This window comes from Mustela lutreola, chromosome 9 (assembly GCF_030435805.1).
Source record: "Mustela lutreola isolate mMusLut2 chromosome 9, mMusLut2.pri, whole genome shotgun sequence".
Taxonomy (NCBI): domain Eukaryota; kingdom Metazoa; phylum Chordata; class Mammalia; order Carnivora; family Mustelidae; genus Mustela; species Mustela lutreola.
In genome coordinates this window covers 121,805,026-121,827,526 of record NC_081298.1, presented here as the reverse complement: position 1 = coordinate 121,827,526, position 22,501 = coordinate 121,805,026, and the positions used below count along the sequence as shown (strand labels likewise).

The window sequence follows — 22,501 nt, the reverse complement described above, 5'->3', positions numbered from 1 at the left end:
GATGAAGTCACAGACACAGATGTCAGCATCCTGGAGGATAACAAAAGATGTGGCAAGAGACAGAGGTTGGACGAGGAAGGGCGAACTCTCAGGAGTTTGTTACACGTCAAAGGCAAGATGAGTAAGTTGCCCACACTCCTACTGTAGTACTCACACTGATACAGTTATGAGTATTAGCTTCTACAAGTGATTCAGTAGCTGGTGAGTTCCTTGGGGGCAGGAGTTATGCCTTATTTATCTTTGGATCCCTGGTACAATCCCTGACTCCCAAAATGGTTGGTAAAGGAATGCATGCATGCATGCATGCATGAATGAATGAATGAATGAATGAAAATGTCAGCAGGGCCTACAGAACCTTTGGAATTCTGTCCTCTGCTCTGTCACCTGCTCCAAACCTGGAGCACGGAACTAAAAAACAGTAGTACCAACAGTACTCCTGTCATGGGGTTGTATGAGGATTAAATGAGATCAGGCATCTGAAATGCCCCATAAATATTAGGTGTTTTTATGATGATTATTTTCAGGAAGCAGAACCAAGGGGGACATTAAATTCAATGACCCTGGAGCATGGTGTGTAGCTCAGTGAGAAATGTAGGCTTTGGTATATCATGTGTCTCCATTTCCCTTGGCATTCCCACCTTTCTCTCCTCTCCCCATACTGATTGCTGGAATTCACCTGCTCTTTTTCTGAATCCACCTGATCTTAGATGGGAAGACCTTTATTTGAGGATGTGGGAAACCTTGCTTGTTTCTAGCCTATGCCATCATACATATCCTGGCTTTAGAGGACAGCACAGACAATAAGCCCCCCTGCTTTTATGGTTCTGCAAATGATGGTATTCCAGACTCCATGGCACCTGGAAGAACCAAGTTATCTGAGACCTTGGCCTTCTTGAATCAAGTCACACCGTGATGGTGGGCAGCCATGCCACATGCCTGCTCCGAGGCCATCTTGAACAGGGTGATAGGACAGGGCAGTGAAGGTCAGTCTCACCATTCTGACCACCTCTCCTTCTAAGCTCTGGAGAACCCTAGCTAATTCACAGGGGAATGCATGTATCCCCTTTTGGCCAGGCTTGATGATAGGAAAGCAAATCACCAGGCAGAAAATAAGAAAGACACATTAGAACTAAATGCTGAAAGGCCTTATATGCTAGGCTATGGGCTTCTAGGCTTTCACCAGCATCTGATGGGGAGCTGTTGAACATTTCAGAGAAGAGATGTATGTAACCTGATCCAAAATCTATGTTTCTGAGAGGTGATCTTGCAGACATGCAGGGAGAGAATTAGCATGGAAGGATAGAAGTGGGAGGGAATTAAGAGCAGCAAGGAGTCTCCAGGGGCAGAAGACAACTGAAAGGTGGGAGGAAAATCATTCCAGAAGACCTCCCTTGCTACCTGATGGATCAGAACCAGGTCACGTGGCCATGCCTGGCCATAAGGAAGTCTGGGAAAGTAAGCAGCTGGATTTGCTCTGTCTTTCAATGATGAGTGGGGTCTGCCTGTGGGGAAGGGGGCTGCTGGGGAAGGGCCGTGGGTAAGGCAGCCAGCCATGAGTACTGGTTACAAATAGACCAAGTATGGACCTCCAAAGATGAAGGCCAGGACCATGGTCAAGAGGAGGGAGAAGAGGAAGAGAGTGAAAGAGGTACTGTGGAGGTAGAATTGGCAGGGTTTGGTAACTGACGAGGGCTTGGGGAAAGGGAGGGGCTGCAGAGCATCCAGAGGGCCTTTGAGCCAGGGCAACTAGGATAGTGTGATGTGTAAGCAGAAATGGGAGGGGGGCCACAGGGGGCAAATAGGTGGTAAGCTCTGGGGTCTTATGGGTTTGAGGTGCCTATGGAACTTTCAGATGGGAACTTCCAAGTTGGAAACATGGAACTTGGAGGGACTCAAGAGAAAGTCCCTATATTACAGTCCAGCGGCTTCAGTGCTAAAGGGATCCAAAGAGAAGACTGGATGGGCTACATGAAGAGCTTCCTGCAAGAGGTGAGCAGGAAAGAGAGTTTCAAAAAGGAAATGCCATGGAGAGAAACAAGGAGGGTCACATGGAATAGGAAATGCCGGTGCAAAGGCCAGAAAGGGACAGAGGTCAGACTCATAGCTGCTGGGGAGAACTAACCTATTACAGACAAGGAGACAAACTTCCGGGTGAGGCTCGGCCAAGGTCAGGGTGGAAACAATGCTGCTAAAGGGATTTAGACTTGGAATGAGGAGCTTAGATCTCCTAAAATAAGAAAGAGAGACCCAGTGACTTTTCTTGACTTGGAGAGGATGACAAAGTGATATCTGAGAAAAACCAATCTTGTGAGTACTTCCAGAGCCTATTGCCTAAGAAGTTCCTCACTTGGAAGAAATAGAATATTTTCCCATTATGTGAATCTTCAGAGTTTAAAACAAAAAACAAAAAACTTCTCATCTCTGCCACGATCACCCTATGGAAGAGGGTTAGGGAGAGTCATCCCCATTGTAGACAAGGAAACAGACCCTGAAAAGTTAAAAGTAACCTCCTTGATGTATGAAAGGTTAGATCAGCACAGGAAAGGAGGCTCGACATCGTTAGTCATTACAGAAATACAACGGATAACCACTGTGAGCTACTGCGACTCCCCACCAAAGTGGCTAAAATTTAAAAGACTGACAGCACCAAGTGTTGGTGAGGGCAGACAGCAACTGGAATGTTCATATTGTAGTGGTGAAGTGGGAGCTGGCACCTTCACTTTGGAGAAGCTGGGCAGGTTCTTACCGTTTGGGCTTTTTAGCTATAAAGTTAAACAGACTCTTGCCAAGTGAGTCAGGAATTCTAGTCCTAGGTATTTGCCTGTGAGACATGAAAAATATCTGTCCATACAGAAGCAAGTGCACATGTACCCATCACAGCTTTATTTATTATAGCCGCAGGGCAGGAAAAGAAACCAACATCCATCAGTGGGTGAGCAGGTAAAAGTTGGGTGGCACAAGCATACAATGACATATGACTCATCAGTAAAAAGACAGGAACTATGCCTATAGGCAATGACACAGATCAGTCTCAAAAGCCTGCTGAGAAAAAGGAACGTGCTGTTTGACTCCTTTTATATCAAATTCTAGAAGACATAGAACTAAAAAGTGATCAGCGGTTTCCTGAGAGTTGTTGGGGGAAGGGCCTTGGGTATAAAAATGCTTTACAGAGGGGGAGGCATCTGCAGGGGTGTATACATTGTTGAGAACCCATTGCACTGAACCCTTAAATGGGTGCATTTCTTGTAAGTTCTATCACGATGAAATTGATTTAAAAGAGAAGGAAAGGTGACAGTGCTTGCAGTCACCCAAGTGGGGAGTGTAAGAGTGAGGAGTAATGTCCCACCAGTGCTGCTCCAGGCTGGCAGGGTGGGCTTTGAGCAGGGGCTAGTGGGGTGAGGAAACCAGGGTGCATCAGTGAAGGTGGGCCAACCGGGGTAAGGGAAAAGATGGGTGGGCCCTAACCAAGGAACTCAGGGGCCCAATGGGCCACAGAAGAGCAGAAAGAGGACTCAGGTGGAGAGTGACAGCCCAAGCAAGTGGGGGAGCTGGGGAGAGAGGGAGCTGGGAGGTTGAGAGGCAAGTGGGTAATGAGTGGAAGCCTCTGGCAAAGAGCTCCATGGGGGCGGGGGTTGACTTCAGGGAGCACCCCAACTGAGGCAGTTGCTTGTCTTTCCAGAGGCTAGATCCAAAATGCTGCTCAGTTTCCTCTAAGACAAAGACCAAGGTCATTGTGAACTGGATCTTTCTAACAAGTTCAAGGGAAAGAGAAGAATGACTTTCACGGGCGCCTGGGTGGCTCAGTGGGTTAAGCCGCTGCCTTCGGCTCAGGTCATGATCTCAGGGTCCTGGGATCGAGTCCCGCGTTGGACTCTCTGCTCAGAAGGGAGCCTGCTTCCTCCTCTCTCTCTGCCTGCCTTTCTGCCTACTTGTGATCTCTCTCTGTCAAATAAATAAATAAATAAAAACCTTTAAAAAAAAAAAAAAGAATGACTTTCACGCATGGGGTGAGCCAGAGGTGTCTCTTTTCTGGTCCAGCCTATGCAGATGTGTTTGATTTCCTTGAGTTCTGGGAGGGCAGATGGTATGGGTGTGTCTTCATATGCCCCCCCCCCCATAAAAGGGACCCTACTGGATGTCGTCATCCAGTAAGTGCTAAACTGATGCAGTTTCGTAAAAAAGTAAAACTACACAGCTTTACATTCCTTTGTGTTTCTCAGTGTCCTAATCTTCACAGAGGCATCAATGTGTCCTTCCTTAGTCAAAACACAGATCTTCTTTACACTGAAATGGACTTGAATAATCCCAACCTTATTAACTTCTCTGCATGATTAGAGTTGAATTCTAGGAATGGAGGAATGCAAGACACCTTATTCCTTTGTCTTCCTCATAATGCCTGGAGTTAGTCAACTGCGCAACAAGATTGGTCCCCTCGATTTTTTCACTGGTCATGGTGGTCTGCACTCGTTGGGATAGAATGCTAACGATCTCGAGCTACAGACTTTATGTTGTTGGAGCCGTACACGGAGAGAAAAAAAAATACATATTTTGAATCATTTAACACAGTCTCTCACCACGCCGCCAAACTCCATAAAAAGCTCCTTTCAATGTCTCTGTTCTTTCCCCCACAGTCCTTGGCTTAGTCTCATCACTATCCCCAGAAATTCAGCTCTGGCCCTCAGCTTACAAACCCAACTCAAGCGTGGAGCTCACCAACCCTGCCCATCTTTGCAAGCAGGTGAGTGATGAGTACACACCGAAGGCGGCGTGCCCTGAAAGTTTCACACCTACGCACACCCACAGAGCATTCACCCCACAAAGCACGGTTCTTTCTAGGCAGGATGTGGCAAACATTGTTGGTGCCTATTTGGCCATCATTCCCCAGACTTTCTGGCCAAGGGAAATATCCCCGGGGCCTGGCAAAGTGTTGTAACTGGTCCAGGCCAATGGTTCTTTGTTGTTGTTGTTGTTCAAGACTATATTTTTAGAGCAGTCTTAGGTTCAAAGTGACATTGATGGGGAAGAGACAGAGTTTCCCCAAATTCTCCCTGCTCCCACACATGTATAGTATTCCGCCCCCCATTATCTCCATCCCCCACCAGAATGGTGCCTATGTGACCAAGGATGAACTTGCACCCACATGTCATCATCACCCAGAGCCCAGAGTATACATCAGGGTTCACTCTTGCTGGTGTGTATTCTACTGGTTTGGATGAATATACAATGACGTGTTTCCAGCATAATAACATCATACAGCATTGTGATCGATCATATTATATATATCATATCAGATATTCAATTTCACTGATCTAAAAATCCCCTGTGCTCTACTCATCCCTCCCCACTAACTGCTGGCAACCACTGATCTTTTTACTGTCTTACAGTTTTACCTTTTCTAGAATGTCATAGAGTTGGAATCCTACAGTGTGTAACATTTTCAGATTGGCTTATTTCCTTTAGTAATATGCATTTAAGTTTCCTCCATGTCTTTTCATGGTTTGACTAGCTCATTTCTTCTTGACGCTGAATGAAATTCCATTGTCTAGAGGGACCCGTGGTTTATCTACCCATTCACCTACAGAAAGACATCTTGGTTGCTTCCGAGTTTGGGCTGTTATGAATAAAACTGCCATGAACATCCCTATGTGGGCACTTGTGCTGATCAAGCTTTTTAAAAAAAATTGTTATTATTATAATAATAACATTGTTATTTTTATCACCCTATGGAATCTTTTTAGACTTTCTTCCCCCTAGTAGCCTCCCACGAAATTTTAACACCATAGATATACTGTGTATGTTTATATGCTGTATGTGTATCTCTGCTTTATACATAAAAAGAGTAAGAATTTTTGCTCCCTGAAACCAATTTTCACCCCCTGGAGGGTGACATCACCCCCTTTGACAATGCATGGTCTTAGTCAACAAAGAAGGACTTTTGCCGGTGACTGGTCTGGAGTGGGCATCTGATCCAGTTCTGGCAGGTGAAACATGAAGGAATCCTGTTTGGGAAAGACTTTCCTCCTTGATTAAAGAGACATGGGAAGAGAAATGGCCTTTAGTCACTACCCACTTCCAGTTATGGTCTCCCAGGTGAGAACTTGCCACTTGGAACTAGGGCTGCCATCTTTTATCCGTGAGAACAGTAGAGAGAAAAGACAGGAAAAGCCTAGGCCCTGCTGAAATCACTGGGCCATTAAACGGTCCTAACCCCTGCCTGTTTCCAGATGTTCTATTAAATACAATAGTGGATGTTGGTATGTTTGAAGCCACTCTCAGTAGGATATTGTAGACCTTGCAGCCTAAAACCTTCTAGCTGTTAAGTAAGGTTTCTACTGCTACGAAAGAAGTTGTTTCTCCCCATGGCACATTTTACGGAGGCAGGCTTGAACAAGAAGGACAGAGAGGACGTTAGTGTGCTGGGCTCGCAAGCATCTGGACATGAATAAGGGATGTGGTCCAGGCATCTGAGAAGGACGCCAGGGAAAGCTGTGCTGAGAAGTCACCACTGTAGCCACATGGCGAGGTCTCCTTCAGGCCAGTGGTCCACAGGAAAGTGCTAGAATTTGAACCCTTGTGTCATATAAAGCAAATGAGGGACGATGATAACTGTTCCCCCAAATAAAAGTACCTTAGTTCTCGCTCTCTGGGTGTCTTACACAGTGAATCAGACGCTGAGGTTATGCGCTCCTGGGGCAGAAAACCCCATGTGGGGCTTCCCCCAGACCCTGCTTCTCCCTGGCCCACCTGCTGTCCAGGGCGGATCGGGGGTACTTCTCCCCCCAGAAGCAGGAGGGTAAGGTGTGAGGACAGGCCAGGCTGCGTGTCTGCCAGCACAAGTCTGGTCCCGGCCCCGAATGTAGGTAGCAGTTACTCTAAGACCCACGGACAGGAGGGGGACACCAACCTAGAGAAGGAGCACCCAGTCCCACCATATTTATAAAATGAGGAGACTGAGGCCCGGAGGGGTGAATACAGGGAGCTAGGGGTCCAGGCCAACCACTCACCTCCAAAGAGGTCAAAGATGACTCCGGTAAGAGCAAGATGTTGGTAGTGCTGGGAGCAGAGCCTTTGTCTCCTGACCCCCACACAGAGTCCTTTCCCAGGACCCTGGGGCTATCATTTATTGCTCCTCATCCTGAGCTAACCCGGGCGGACTCAAACTGTCATTTGAATCTGTTGTCATTGAACAATTCACCTGTTCATAACTTATCTTCCCAACTAAATTGCAAGCTTCTGGAAAGCTGGGGTCCTGACATACCTGTGTTGGACCCCGTTATGCATGCGGGACACCCAACAAACAGTTAACTTCATTTCTAATCAGCAGATGTAGTGAAAAGACTGCAAAAATGTCATCGGCCGGGGAGATATTTGGGGAACTTTTGCACCTGGTTCTGGGATCTTTCACGTAATGGTCATCCAGGTGCTGTCATGAGAGGAGACAAAAGCTCAAAAAAACCCAAATTTATTGCATTCACGGGTGCTAAACACAGAAGGCAAGGGGCTCCACGCAGAGTCACATGGGAAGACACCAGGGTGGTCGGGAGGCAAAAGACAGGAGCAAAGAGAAGGTTTAGGTCACAGTCTTTATTGGGGTTGCTGGGGGAAAGGCAAGTCAGAGCAGGGTCAACAGCTTAGGATTGACTAGTTGGAATAATTTCGATAGACTTTGGCTGTAGAAATGGTCTCTAGTGCCTGGTACCTGACCCTGTGTGATAAAAGCAGGGGCATATTGCCTTCTGCAGTGGCTAGGATAGTGGAGGTGTGTGGCTCTGGACTGCTTAGTTTGTACCGCAAAGACACGTGCTTAGCTGAGTTCTCTGCTCTGCCTAATGATTGGCTAGCCTTGGGATGAGCATTTCTCCCCAGCCAGAAAGGTTTTTAAGATGTTAAAACATTAATAATACATAGAAACAAATAAACCATTAACATGGTATATGTATGTACATGTACATATATACACACACACGCACTTCTCCTTCTAGAAGGGCTAGTCCTAAATCACCCAGGTCAATAGATGGGAATGTTCACAATCCCCCCAGACCCGGGGCTCCGTACCTCTTATTCACTGGCTGGCCATGGTGCTGACTATTTATGTAAATAAGTATCAGAATCATTGATTCCAGAGCTAGAAAGTGCTCCTTCTGACTTCCTCAAACCTCCTCTTGTAAATACCTCCTTTGAGGCAGTCACCTGTTGAGCCAAAAGAGACATCGAAGGTGAGGGGGTGTCCCAAGGGGTTGCCTTGAATCTGGGCTGGGAGTGCGGTCCCCCTGCCTGGGACTGGCCCGTGCCTCCCCACCGTCAGAGTCTCTCTTCCGAGCCCCTCCTCCTCAGGCTTCTGTCTGCGTGGCTGGTATGACAGGTGTCGTGTGATGGGATAAGGGGATCTCAGGGTCTGTTTTTCATCTCTTGTGTTCTAAGACGGTCTAAAGGTGGGGAAAGGAATGGAGCGCAATGAGGCAATAGCATTTCTGGAAACAGTAACAGTGATAACGGACAGCGTACACTGAGTTCTGTGAACACGGTCCCTATTCTAAATGCTAATGTCGCAGTGACACTAAGACATGCCTAATGTTATCTATCCCCATTTTACAGATGAGGAAGCTGAGATGCAGAAATAATAAAGCACTTAAAGTTACACATCTAGTAAGGGGTGCAGCCAGGATTTGAGCCCAGACAGTCCAAATGTGCCATTGGGAAAGGCAGAGCTGGTTTTCCAGCTGCTATGGAGGGGCTGGGGTGCTGGTCCATCCAGCAGTCTCCCTGGGGAGTGGAGGCCCAGTTCCCAGGTTCCCAAGCCTGGGGAACAGCTCTGGTGCCAGCAACAGCAGAAAGAGGTTGGGGGAGAAAAAGTAGGAGGAGGAGGCTGGCTGGCTACTCCTCTGTTTGGGGCACACACATACCTTGCTGATTAGCAACGATGGGAAAGGAAACACACACTGAGGGCCCTTGACAGCTTAATGGGGTTTTAGAAAAATACACATCTATATTTTTAAACTTTTTTTTTTTTCCATTTGAACATTTTTAGCTTCAAGTTCGGGACTGAAATAGCAACTGTCTTAGATAACTCTTCATCCTCAGGCTCCCACGTTTGCAAAAGGTCTTGGCCCAGCCTGGGGAAGAGAAGGAGAGATTAAAAAGGAGAGACTGAGAGAAGGGCAGGGGGAGAACAAGCTTAGCACAACATCTGGTGTGAAGATAATAAATGCTTCTTTGACACCAGATGGATGGATGGATGGATGGATGGATGGATGGATGGAATAAAGAAGGAATTTGATGGGAAAAGGAATCATGTTTATCTATGACATTCTTCTGAAAACTAAGAGTAGACCATTTTGGAAAGATATAGTCACCTGCTTGCCAATGACCAAACCCTGGGTCACAACTAAAGGACTGACAGTCCCCTGGGGTCTGGATTCTTCTAAGTAGTTATAGCCAAGCCTGGTGAGAAAGGACACTCACAATTCAGCTCCACCTACCAACCCTCTCTGCAGTCCCTCCTTCATCTTCATCTAATCTGGACCATTCACAATTTTGCTAAACACACTGTGGCAGATTCCATAGCTTGGTTTGGTCAACCTCCGTTCTGATACTCTTCTACCTTGTGTCCCATATATAGTACAGAGGGTGGAAAGAGAAATACTCAAATTCCCACCCTGTCTTGCAGGTAAGGTACCAGGTTGATGATACCATTCTAGCTGGCCCAAGGTAGGCAGAAATCCTGGAGAATAGCTTCCCACCAAGTCCATCACTTCCTCCCTCTTCCTTCCTTGATCTCAGACACAATGTTTGGTGGTGCAGCAACCCCTTTGTGAGGAACAGGACAGAAGCTTTGAGTTGGGGATGTCAGAACAGGAGGACAGAAGAAGTTGAGTCTCCAAGGGCCTCATTAAACTGCCATACCAGACCTGGGCTATCTCCCTCTAGTCTCCCAGTTGTATGAGAAAGATGAACCCCTTACTCATTTAAGCCACTAGGTGAGGGTTTTCTGCTACTCTCTGCCAAACAATCTTAACTGATACACAGTTCATGTGTTGTAGCCCTCCTCACATTGTCCATTTGACTTCCCCTGCCTTAAATGTCCTTCTCTTTTTCTTCTAGTGAACTCTTATTTTCCATTAGGTTCCAATTTCTGCAGACTTCCCCGAGCCCCGGCCTTCCCCTCCGGGGTGTTCTCTTTATTGCCCACATTATCTGTAGAGGCCATTTGTCCTCAGGTCCACTCCCCACCCCACCACATCCCATTCAGGATCTTTCGTTTCTTCCAATCTTGGTGCTCCATCCACTTTGTCTAAAGGAACGCTCAGATCTCCCCTATCTTCTTTTTTAAAGATTTTGTTTATTTATTTATTTGACAGAGAGAGATCACAAGCAGGCAGAGAGGCAGGCAGAGAGAGGGGGAAATAGGCTCCCTGCTGAGCAGAGAGCCCAATGCGGGGCTCCCTCCCAGGACCCTGAGATCATGACCTGAGTCGAAGGCAGAGGCTCAACTCACTGAACCACCCAGGTGCCCCAGATCTCCCCTTTCTTGAATAAACTTTGGTCTGCTCTTGCCTCCCCTTGGAACTACTAATTCTCTCTACCTTTGCACTCTGACCGACTGTAGTTGGTTTTCTTCCTACCTTACTGTGAAAGGTAAGTGTGGGCGGAGTCAAACAGGCTGGGATCCCATCGGATCTCTATGACTTTCTACCTGTGGGCCTTTGGGTACCTGTCTCTGAACTGCTGACCTTCATCTGGGACACGAGAATAGGTGAATAATCGAGTGTGGTGATATATTCCAAGTACACCAGACGCACGCACACACACACACACACACACACACACACTCTACAACAACAACCAAAGTATGAGACACAGAGAAGGTGCTGGATAAATATTCGTTCCCTTGTCATTCTGGTGGCTTGCCACCTTCCTCCTTCTCTCTTTCCTTCCTTAAGCACGTTCTAGGCACAAGAATGACTTAAGAAACACAAAGTTGGCTTGAGCGTGATTTTTCCCTCCTTTCTTCCCTCCTTTACTTCCCCTCGAGGTGAACTACCCCTGGCTTTCATCCTTACTCTCCTTTTCACTTTCACTCTTCTGTTTCTTCTCACCCACATCCACCACTTCAAGCTTCAATGAATAGTGAGTCATTCAGCCCCAAATCTGCAAATCAAGGGTGGACTTTTCTCCCAAATGTCCATGCCCCAGCCCCAAGTTGCTGGAGCCACTGCCCCCCGCTCCCAGAGGTCCTACAGCCAGCTGCACTGCTCTTTCTTCCAAAGTGTGATGATAAACTTAATTATCTGTCCAGTATCCCTGGAGGGTAGTAAGGAACAGGTGTGATGAACAGCGCCACTAGTCTTCAAATAATGACAGTTATTGTGCCACAAGATGCTCTCTTTTTCTTAACAAAATTGACCTAACTTGGAAAGGTGTTGGGTTGTGATGCTGGGCATGAAGTGTCTTGTCAGTGCAATGGAGTCTTTTGTTACTACTGCAAACCCTGGCTCCCAGCAAGAAGGAAGATGGGAACAAGGAGCCGAGCTTGTATTTGTGGCCTTAGCACTTATTCAGGGAATTCTGGGCTGCAAATTTTGGAGAATTCAGTCCTTGTGCACAGGGAACATGTTTATCCCTTCCTTTAGGGGTGAGCCTTAGGCCTTGGTAGTCCTCAGAAGCACCTCCACTTGGATTTTTTTTTTTTTTTCCTAAATGCCTAGTTTGCTCCCATCAGTGTCCGTTCTCTGCAGCAGTAACCTTGGAGTCCTCACAAAGCACTTGGTGGGGACTTTCTCTGGAAGGCCCCACCCCACCCCCATAGCCTTTCTTTCTTCTTGGAGGACTGGCCCCCGTGCCACCAGTCGGGCCCCTAGCTCAGCTCCCCTGGCTGACCCACTGCAGAAGGGCAGAGGGCAGAGGGCAGAGGACAGAAAATAACTCATGAGAACCAAGCACAAAACCCCATTGGAACCACAAATGGAACTAGTTTAGGGAAAAAGGATTCTGGGATGCTGGGGCTATTAATAAAGCCATGTGTGCCTCGGCCCTCTTATCCAAAGAAGCAGGCCAGGCCAGCTCATGGCCAAGCATGTTCATTCTTGGGAAGTCCCCAATTTACCCGATAAAATGTGCCCCAGACCCTATTCATTTTGCAAACTCCTCCCAGCACACACACACATACACACACAATTACACACGCACGCACACAAACACACAATGTTTTGTCTATCAGGTCTTGTTGGCACTGACTTACCTCTAACTCCTTGTTGGTCCCAGTAAGGGAAGAAAGCACAAGAACAAATGGTTATGTATATGGTCTTAGAGACTTTCGAGGACTTGGTCAGAGGTAACCATGTTTTTGCATTTATCCTCTATGACCCTTCAGAGCTTAAACCACAGGGACTTGTGTGTAATCCCACCAGGTACATCTACTTGCTTACAGATTGGTGGGAAAAATCCCTAGAATTTTCATCCTTGAAGTCGTCTGCTACCTTCAGCCGACATAATTCTGGAGCCAACGGATTTATCATTTCTACTCCTTGATCGAATTTTCCAGCACTTCTCTCCTCTTTACCACCCCTCCCCCATGTCCTGCCCCAGGATCACAGAGAACCCTAGGGAATATTCTGGAATGGGCTGCACCAAAACAGCTAGCCCTTCCCAGCTCACATCTTGGAAAGCAGCATGTGAACCAATTAGCACCTCTCAGCCATGGAGAGGCTCTGAGTCACAGACTCATAATTGAGGCTCAGAGAGAAATGTGACCAGAGAGGGCCTTCCCACCCAGCCCCCTGCCTTCAGGCAGAGAAAGCATCAAGCCTGTTGCCTTGATGAGCCTACTGATCCAGTAGAAACCTCCATCTGGGGCAAAGCTAGGTCAGTCTGCATGTCTGCTAGATCCACTTGCTTCCTGAGAGTGTCATCACCTTGGGCTCTTTCCTCCTCACCTTCTGACATCTACTGAGCCAAACTTGCCAGGGGAATAGAGGCATAGCACCCTAACTATTCCAACAACGTTTATCTTGGTCGGGAACCCTAGAGGAGGCTACTGTTATTTTGATTCGGGAATAGCATGCTTTTATTAGTGTAGGCAAGAGGTTGTGTTCCACCCAAACTGCCCCACACAGTGTGGAGAGCCAGTGAGGCAGACTAGTAACACTGCTCTACCGACTTGCGTAACAATTTCTGCTCTGCTTATTTGTTAAGTGAGTAAACAACAAGTTCATATCATCCTATTATTAAACTGATGATTTTATCTTGGTGTTGTTTGGGCCTCCATGGCCTGGAGCACAAGATTTTAGCTTTGGTCAGGGCTGGCTATTGAAATCAGCAACATCAGACTAGGCTGCTTGGTATTGGGGTGAGGTGAAACCCTCTGGGATGTGGCACCACAGTGTATCAGTGGGGTCCTCACATCCTATCACAGCACACATCAGAAGACAACAGAAATATATCCGCCAGGTAAGGGGCAAGTCTTTGGCACAGGGCAAGGCAACGGCGTGGTAGCAAGCATATTTAACACGTGCCAGGATTCCTGTGTCCTTTGTCTTAGCGTGCACAAACACCCTACCAGATGGGTGCTTTTTGATCCTCTTATTATAGGTGAGGTCACTGAGCCTCAGATAGGTTAAGTCATTTGCAGAAGGTCACCTGCTATTGAGTGGAAGGGCAGGATTCAGAGACCTGACTGACTTTAAAGACCGTCTCTTTACCTGCTACGCCCACTCTGAGCCATCCTGCAGAACCAAAGAACCAGACAGAGTCACAGTTTGCCACAGCACTAGATCGACCCAGCCCAGATGCCTCATTTTGCGCATGAGACCCAGAGACATTCCCAGATTGTTGTCCACACAGTGCCTACAACCCAGCCTCTTATCTCCAAAGTGTCTCTGTTTCCAGCCTTCCCAGCCCTTCTCCCTTCCCACTGCCTGGATCAAGGTTCCCCCTGGATCAAGGTCCTTCTCAAGGCAAGAAAAGGAGTTTAGAAGGGACTGATATTCATTGTGGTCCCAAGCACACCATCATTTCAGAGACTCACAACATGAATAATTTAATAAATGGTTTGCTGTGGAGGATAGCGTAAACTTGTATTCTGGAAAACTTTAAAATTTCGGTAGGGTTGCATCCACTGGGGACAGCTGAGACCAAAGCTGTGGGATTGAACTCGCTCCAGGGTCCTTCCCCTCATCAGACTCCATGGCCCCCTTTTGTAACAAATGTAACACCCCCTATATTATCCTGAAATGAAATTCCTAAAAATGTTGACCACCCTCAACATTTCAAAATTTAATTTAAATTCCATTTAATGCCCTAGTAATAAACCACTAGGAGAAGTAAGAGGATAGACAGACACGTCCATACCTACATTCAGTGACCTATTCAATATGGAAATGCCAAACCCCCATTACACGGAAAGACTCAATGAGAAATGTTTGAGTCCCCATGTAGATTCAACTTGACAGCCGCAGCGCCCATGCAAACCGATATCCACATGTTGTCTTCTTGGCAATTCCACTACCAAGAGCAGGTGCCACCATCGGTGAAGTGATTTTCCACAGCAGCCAACAACGCTTGGGAAAGTGAAGGCTAAAATCAAGCACAGTTTTCCCTTGATGTTCAGAGAAGTGGTATATCTAGAATATTCCCTATACGTTAAAAACCACGCAAAAGCGTGGTTTCTAGGTGATATGGAATTAGAGTTTCCAGGCTCTGGAAATGATGACTCGGGTTTTCAGTGCACGAATGTCTGGAGGAAACACTGGAGAGACAGGTGGGAGGGAGGACAGGGCATTCTATAGGACTGTCCCCTGCATTGCAAGACATGTAGCTGCTGTGACTCTCTCCTCCCAGCGAACAAAAGTGCTCCACAAATTTTCAAAACACTCCTTAGGGAGGAAGTATTACCCCTTGGAGAACCATGGGGCTAAATAAATTTTCAGGTCTCCCCGGCTTCCAGACTCAGATTGTCAAACACGTATGGGGGACTATGGACCTCAAGGCTTTGAGCTAGGCAATGGGACTGTTGTGGGTCCCATTGTTGTTGGGGCTTTGAAGAAACGTGAAACCCTATCTCTGTCCCGCAGTGTGGTGGCAGACAGATGGGTGGGGGGGGGGGAGTACCGCAAGGAAATGAGGCATGAAGTCCCCCCGACTCTGAGCATGTGTGATCGCTGGCCCTGTGAGTTTTACTCACCTTTTCAACCTAGTCCCGGCCCTGGAACTAGGTGTGTATGTGTTGGGGGTGGGGGTGGTCCTTGCTGCATGCTGAATGAGGGAGAGGCAGTAAATTGGAGGCTGCAAAATCTGCAGTTCTGTTAGTATTCTGTCACAGAACTGACTGAAATGAAAGGAAGGGTTTGGGGGGGGGGCATTCTTTCAGGGACAACCGTTGACCAAGAACACACTACGGCCTACTTGCCACTACTGGAATGGGGGCCAGAAATCTCCTCCGTGACTAGAAGAGTCAGTGGGTCAAGGCGACCAGGGAGCGGCTCTAAGATACCCCCGTCAACACACACACACACACACAAACACACACACACAAACACAGAGCCCTGGCAGTCCCCTTCATCTCCCAAGGGACACTCCTCAATTCACACAAGGCTGTCCTCCAGGGCAGCCAGCCCCTCCAGCCATTTACAGATGGGGGGGCGGGGAGGGGGGTGCAAAGTCAATCCCCTTCCAACCGAGAAGCACTTTCCATGCCTCCCAGGGGGCAGCAACCCATCCCAGGCTTGACCAACCTTGAACTTCTCAGGTAGAGGCTGCTCTGGTCAGAGGGAGGAGAAACCAATGCTTGGATTACCTGTGTGGCTGGCTGAGCAACGTATGCTTACGGCACCAGGGGGAAAACATGTATGTCTGGGGGAACAAGACAAGGGGGGAAAAATGTATGTCTGGAACGATTATTTTTTAAAGCGCTGAAGTAGCCACTAGGGAAAACAGTCAGAACTCTGCTGTACCTTCTCACGTTGTTTTATGATGGAGTCCTAGATTTGCTTTGAACTACATGTGTGAGTGGGGATGGGGGTGCTACAAGCCTTTCAGGGCTCAAAGTAAAGTTCTTGCAGTGGTTAATGCTTCAGACACTGGGGACAGATTGGTTGCCTCTTACTAGTTGCATGGCCTTGGGCTAGCCACCACTTTTTTTTTACTCAGTTTCCCCATCTGTAAAATGGAATGATGATTATAGTACTTACCTCTTCACAAGATTGTTAAGAGGATGATAAAGAGTTACTATCCAAAAGGGGTACAGAAGAGTACTTAGCACGTTTTAAGTACCAGCAGCAGCAGTAGTTGTACTATTGTCACTAGCAGCAGTACCAGTAGTCATAGTATTGTCACTAAAGGTATTATCTGGCCTGAAAAGAGAAGTTGGGTCAAGGGCGCGGTTGTCTGCTCCCAGACCTACAGAGAAGTCAATAGCTCTGCAGATTTCCAACTCTGTGTTAGGAACGTTGAGAAGAGAAAGCCAGAGGGTTCATGGCAGGAGGAGCTTAGGAGCGCTGGGTTTTCCAGGTCCTCTTTCCCTCTTCCAGGAGGGCCTGGATCTTGAACACTGAGGGTACAGAAGTGGACTGTAGGCTGAGAAAAGTGACTGGTGGAATCCCATGCCTGGGAAAGTAGGTCAAAGGGGGCAAGGAGCTGTTGGGGATGTAAGGAAGGTGCTGGGTGCTGGAGGCTGGGCTGCATGAGGCCGGCTGTGCGCCTGTGTGTGTGTGAGCCTGTGCGTGTGTGTGCGCGCACGCGTGTTTGTGCGGGCATGCCTGTGTGCGTATGCTGCGGGCCTGTTGCAGAGTTCCTGCGGTGCTGGACTTATCTCTCTGATAAGAGAGATAGGTTATCTCTCTGGTTTTAAGGAGCAAACATTAATCTGGGGCCCTCCCAGACTGTGATGACCTTGTTCTTCCTAACTTCCTGGTTCCGTTCAGGACTCTTTGGAGAACTGGATCCTTTATTCAACAGGTCGGAAGACCCAACCTGGTGCCAGGCGCCACCCAGAGGAACTAAGACTTTTACTTTACATGTACTGAGATCCTACTCTGTGCCAGGCCCCATTCTGAGCACATTGTATTTATAATTCATTTAATCTTTTTTTAAAAGTTATTTATTTATTTGAGAGAGAGAGAGAGAGAGAGAGAGAGCGCGCGCGCTGGGGAGAGCGGCAAAGGGTAAGATTTATTTTTTAAAGTATTTTAATTCAATTAATTAATATGTAATGTATTCGTGTTTCAGAGGTACAGGTCTGTGATTCATCAGTCTTAATGTAACACCCACCAATGCTCGTTACATTACACGCCCTCCTTAATGTCCATCACCCAGTTACCCCAGCCCTTCACACCCCCTCCAGCAACCCTCAGTTTATTTCCTATGACTTAGAGTCTCTTAGGGTTTGTCTCCCTCTCTGGTTTCACCTTGTTTTATTTTTTCCTCTTTCCTGATTATCCTGTTTTGTTTCTTAAATTACGCATATCAGTGAGCTTATATGATAGTTGTCATTCTCTGATTGACTTATTTCACTTAGCATAATACCCTCAAGTTCCATCCACATCATGGCAAATGGCAAGATTTCATTTTTTGATGCTGCGTAATATTCCTCTGTGTGTGTGTGTGTGTGTGCGCCACATCTTCTTTATCCATTTATCTGTCAATGGACATCTGGACCTTTTCCGTAGTTGGGCTATTGTGGACATTGCTGCTATATACATTGGGGTACAGGTGCCCCTTCAGATCACTACATTTGTATCTTTGGGGTAAATACCTAGTAATACAATTGCTGGATCATACAGTAGCTCTATTTTCAACTTTCTGAGGAAACGCCACACTGTTGTGTGTGTTGAGTGGCTGCACCAGCTTGCATTCTCAACAACAGTGTAGGAGGGTTCCCCTTTCTCTGCAACCTCACCAACATCTGTTGTTTCCTGACTTGTTAATTTTAGTCATTCTGACTGGTAGGTGAGGTGGTATCTCACTGAGGTTTTGATTTGTATTTCCTGATGCCGAATGATGTGGAGCATTTTTCATTGTCTGTTGGCCATCTGGATGATTTCTTCGCAGAAATGTCTGTTCATGTCTTCTGCCCATTTCTCAATTGGATTATTTGTTCTTTGGGTATTGAGTTTAATAAGTTCTTTATAGATTTTACATACTAGTCCTTATTCTGATGTGTCATTTGCAAATATCTTCTCCCATTCTGTCGGTTGTCTTTTGGTTTTGTCAACTGCTTCCTTTGCTGTGCAAACCTTTTTATCCTGATGAAGTCCCAATAGTTCATTTTTGCCTTTGTTTCCCTTGCCTTTGGAGACGTGTCTAGCAAGAAGTTGCTGAATCCGAGGTTGAAGAGGTTGCTGTTTGTGTTCTCCTCTGAGATTTTGATGATTTTTAACTCACATTTATCTTCCATTTTGAGTCTATTTTTGTGTATAGTATAGGGAAATGGTCCAGTTTCATTCTTCTGAATGTGGCTGTCCAGTTGGAGGGCAAGAGTCTTAAGTAGATTCTGTGCTGAGTATGGAGCCCAACCCAGGACTCAATCTCACAACACTGAGATCTGGACCTTAGCTGAACCAAGAGTCAGACGTTCAACCAACTGAGCCACCCAGGCGCCCCTACTCATTTAATCTTCAGAGTAATCTTGTGAGGTAGCTCTCACTATTTTTATCATTCTAAGGGAGAAAACTGAGGAACAGTCATTTAATAACTTGCCCATATATATACACAGCTTTGGACAGAGCTGGAATTTGGACCCAGGAAATTCGACTCCGGGTCCAGAGCTCATGATCTCCACCCCTCCACCCCCAGTCTCTGCCTCTTGAAGGCTTCTACCTTCCAGGCACTTAGGAGGTGGGGCAGGGAGGTAGGGGTGGAGGAGGGGTAAACAACTAACTAGGAAACTTCAAGAGCCACTCCCAAGTCCAACCATGAAGCAGAAGGTCTCCAAGGAAAGCAACTAGCTTCACAGCTAGGTTCCTTCCCTTTGCTGCTCCAACAGAGGATGCTTCTCTTGTTCCTCCTACAGCTTCTACTGGATTCCTGCCCCCATCAAAGCTTTTACCTTTGGCCATTTCCTGCTAGAAGAAGAGGAGGAGGGTATAGTAATCACCTCTGCTGCCAAGGGGGCTCTCCTTACCCACAGAGTCCATGGCAACAACACTGGCCCTTCTTTTGTGTGTCTTTGTGGATCAGGGAGGAGGGAAAGACTCAGGCATTGGTGTTGTTGCTTTTTCAAGTTCAAACAAGTGCTGTTTTCTAGAACTGGTGGTGACAAGCTTGGAGTCACCTGTCTGTTTAACCCTATGTGGCAAAGAAAGGGGCATCATGGGTGGTGAGCACTGCCCCTGTGGGAAGGAATTCGCAGTCTTCAACAAGATCACTGGCACGGGCACCATCATGGAAAATTGCCTTGGTGGCCCCTGGGTCCTGTTGGCTTTTGATTCCCAGCTGCCTTTTCCAAGTGCCCTGAGACTTCGAAGCATCCCACTTGCTTTCTGGTTTTCCATCCTACCTAGATTCTCCATTCCAACTATATTAGTGAGAGTTTGGGTTGTAAGCAATGGAAATCAACTCCAGCCAACTTAGTAGGGAAAGTCATTTACTGAAAGGGTAGTGGGTCATTCACAGAATCTATAGGAAGGCTGAAGAACAGAGCAGAGGCAGGAGCCGAGGATAGCAAAGGCTCAGTCAAGCCCATTACTGGAGCAGTGAGCCTGGGATGATGTCTGAGCCATCATTGCCACTGACCCCCTGCAGCCCTGCTGGCGCGCATCACCCCCTGGACACCTAGAAACCCCAGCCTCAGCACCATTAGCACATATTATCCCTGATGGACCCTTGAGACTCTGTGTGGCCTCTCTGGATTCTAAGTCCCAGCCAGGCACCTGCAGTTGGCTGTGCTTAAGCCCTTGCTAATAATCTAGATGCCACAGGTGAGAAGAAGAGCTCACTCCCCCCCACCCTTTGGCTTCCATAGTTGAAAGGGCCTTGCTGCTCATCTGTTTCATTATTTCCCCCCAAATAGAAAGGAGCTGGTGGAAGCAAACACAGAAAAACCTGCCCTCCTATAGATTCCCTTGGAGGGGAGCTCTTTGTTGGATGGAGAAAGGTGGCGGCCCAAGCCACTCCCGTTGTTTCTCTGTCACATAAACAAATAGACTTCCATTTTAGCTAAGATACTTTAAGAATCGCCTTTGTTTTCTTGCAGCCAAAAGCATCCCAACTGTTATTTCTACTTCCCTACCTGTGGTTCTTAGCCAGGGATGGCGTTGCCCCCCACAGAATGTCTGGAAATGTGTGGAGTGTTTGCCATTTAGTGAGTGTTGACAAGGACACTGAGCATCCTGAAAGGCACAGCACAGTTAAACACGGTGAGGACTGTCCTCAGCTGAATGCCATCAGCGCCACTTTGGGAACCACAGCACCTGCATCAACCATGACCAACATCACTGATCAACCTCTGCAGCTCAGTCATCCCACGGAAGTTGGCCGTGGCTCCACGATCTTGGTGCAGTGCGGAGCTGTGACCTGTTCATCACAGTTGGCAAAACCACACATTTGCTGCTTCTGTTTGTAGACCAGCTCCTTTTGTACAGCTAAGGAAACTGAGACAAGGAGAGAAAGCACAATTTAGGCCAGGCCACACAGCTCAGTCTAGAATCCATCCTCCGGCCCTAGCAAAGGGCTCTTTCCACGACACTCTGCTGTTCTTGCTCTTTCCACTGAAGCAGGCTTAGAAAGTCTGGACTTGCTCTGAAGTGTTTCCAGGAACCTCCCTGAGAGCTTCCTGGTGATGGCTCACAGGCTCAAGGCGGGGCCCTGGGCACCAGGTTGCCACCTGCAGACACTGAGGTCAGAGAGAGAGAGGCTGTCTGCGGAAGGGGCTGAGCTTTGTGGGCAGAGCCGGCACCCAGCAAAAGGAATAAACAGAGAGCTCAAGTCTCCCCCAGGGGAGGGGGAGGGCTGAGGATGATTTGCAGAGACTTGGAGCAGTGTCTTCAACCAGATAATCACACAGGAACTAATTAGCACCTTCCTTCCAAGCACAGCCCTCTTGGGGCAGGAGGATGCTCAGCGGAGAAGAGAAACCCATTAATTATTTTATCAGGATACACTGATAAGCACCCAAAAAAGGTATTGCTCCAAGGCTCCCAGTTAATTAAAGAGGACTGCCGGGGGGAAGGGGTGTGTGTCTTGCCCTGGTGAACAGAGCACTTGCTTTGATCCTGAGCCTGGGTCCAGAGCCCCAGACCAAGGGCAACTGCGGGCTTCTGGTCCCCGAGGGACACCCCGACCTTGTAGCTCAGCACCCCCAAACCTGGGGTCTTTGGGAATCATGTGGTCTGCTGGTTATAGTGCCATAAATCCTCCAACTGGGGGTGCAGGGCGTCCTGGGGGAGGCGCTCTGGTCTATTTCCTGAGACTCCACACAAATAGCACCCCTAGGATCTGATGTGGTATGTGCATCTCCTCCCTGGGGTTATTCTCATGCTCATTTTGTGGAGGAGAAAGATGAGGCTCAGAAAACATAAAGTGTCCAATCAGGGACCTCTCGGGTAAGGAGAGGCAGAAGCCAACCTTGAATCCAGATCTCCAGCTAGAAATCCTGTGTCATTGCATACACTGCTATTCCACAGGATCTGGAGACATTGGCTTCTATCCAGGCAGACCTGGGTTCAGGGACTGGGCTCCTCCCTTCCTTAGCTTTCTCTGAGCCTTGGTTTCCTTGCCAAGGAAATGGGGCTGCCACCACCTACTGAAATGGCTTTAAGAAGTGTATGTCACAAGATGACATATGTAGATCCCCCAGAACAGAGCCTGGTACCCATAATTTTAAGACTCTAATGCAATGGTTTTCAAACTGGTTTTTAGCTGCCAAAATTTTAGTTCAAATGCAATCTTACAAAGATGTGCAAAAAAGCAAGACTTCTCTGGAGGGAGTTTGGTGGGTGCTGAAGACCCAGAATTCCTTAGAATTCCTCCATTCGAAAGAAGCAAGATACTGTGAGATCTCAGGGGCCTCTGAATAAATGTCCCATATTAGAACAAATGGTGCCCTTCATCCCACAGAGGGAGTTAATGACCCACCACCAATGGCCCATGCGTTGAGGCTTTTCTCCCAGAAGGACTAATGGATTTACACAAGCCCCTCTTACCTTATTCCCACCTGGTTACCTGGCTGAGGAAGGGCGCGGGGCATGAGGGGGTGGTGGAGAGCATAATCTGCATAAAAGGGACCAAACCCATAACCTCGCATCCATTGCTATACTCTACCCCCCAGGCTAGGCAGCCAGGCATCCCTTTAGACCATGGTAACATTTTGTGGATACACATTTGTTTCAGGACTTCCAGGAAAGTCGAAAATCACACTCATGATAGCATTGTTTTGCTGGATACTCATAAAATGGCCTAGAGCAGGTGCAATGCCTTTCTTAAGAACAGTTCCAAAGGCTAGAGCGAGGTTGGAAAATACTGAAGCCTGGATCCCAGAAAGTAAAATGTGATGAGAACACAGCCTGACTCG

The 22,501-nt window shown here is 47.5% G+C and overlaps 1 long non-coding RNA gene across 4 annotated transcripts in view; it reads left to right on the top strand.

Annotated features, from left to right (window-relative positions):
• Positions 1 to 22,501, top strand: part of LOC131840574 (uncharacterized) — a 63,470-nt gene that overhangs the window by 37,525 nt on the left and 3,444 nt on the right. For all 4 annotated transcript variants that reach the window (XR_009357400.1, XR_009357402.1, XR_009357401.1 and 1 more), the window contains exon 3: positions 4,632 to 4,738. This is a non-coding gene — a long non-coding RNA (uncharacterized LOC131840574). The remainder of the gene's footprint in view (positions 1 to 4,631; positions 4,739 to 22,501) is intronic.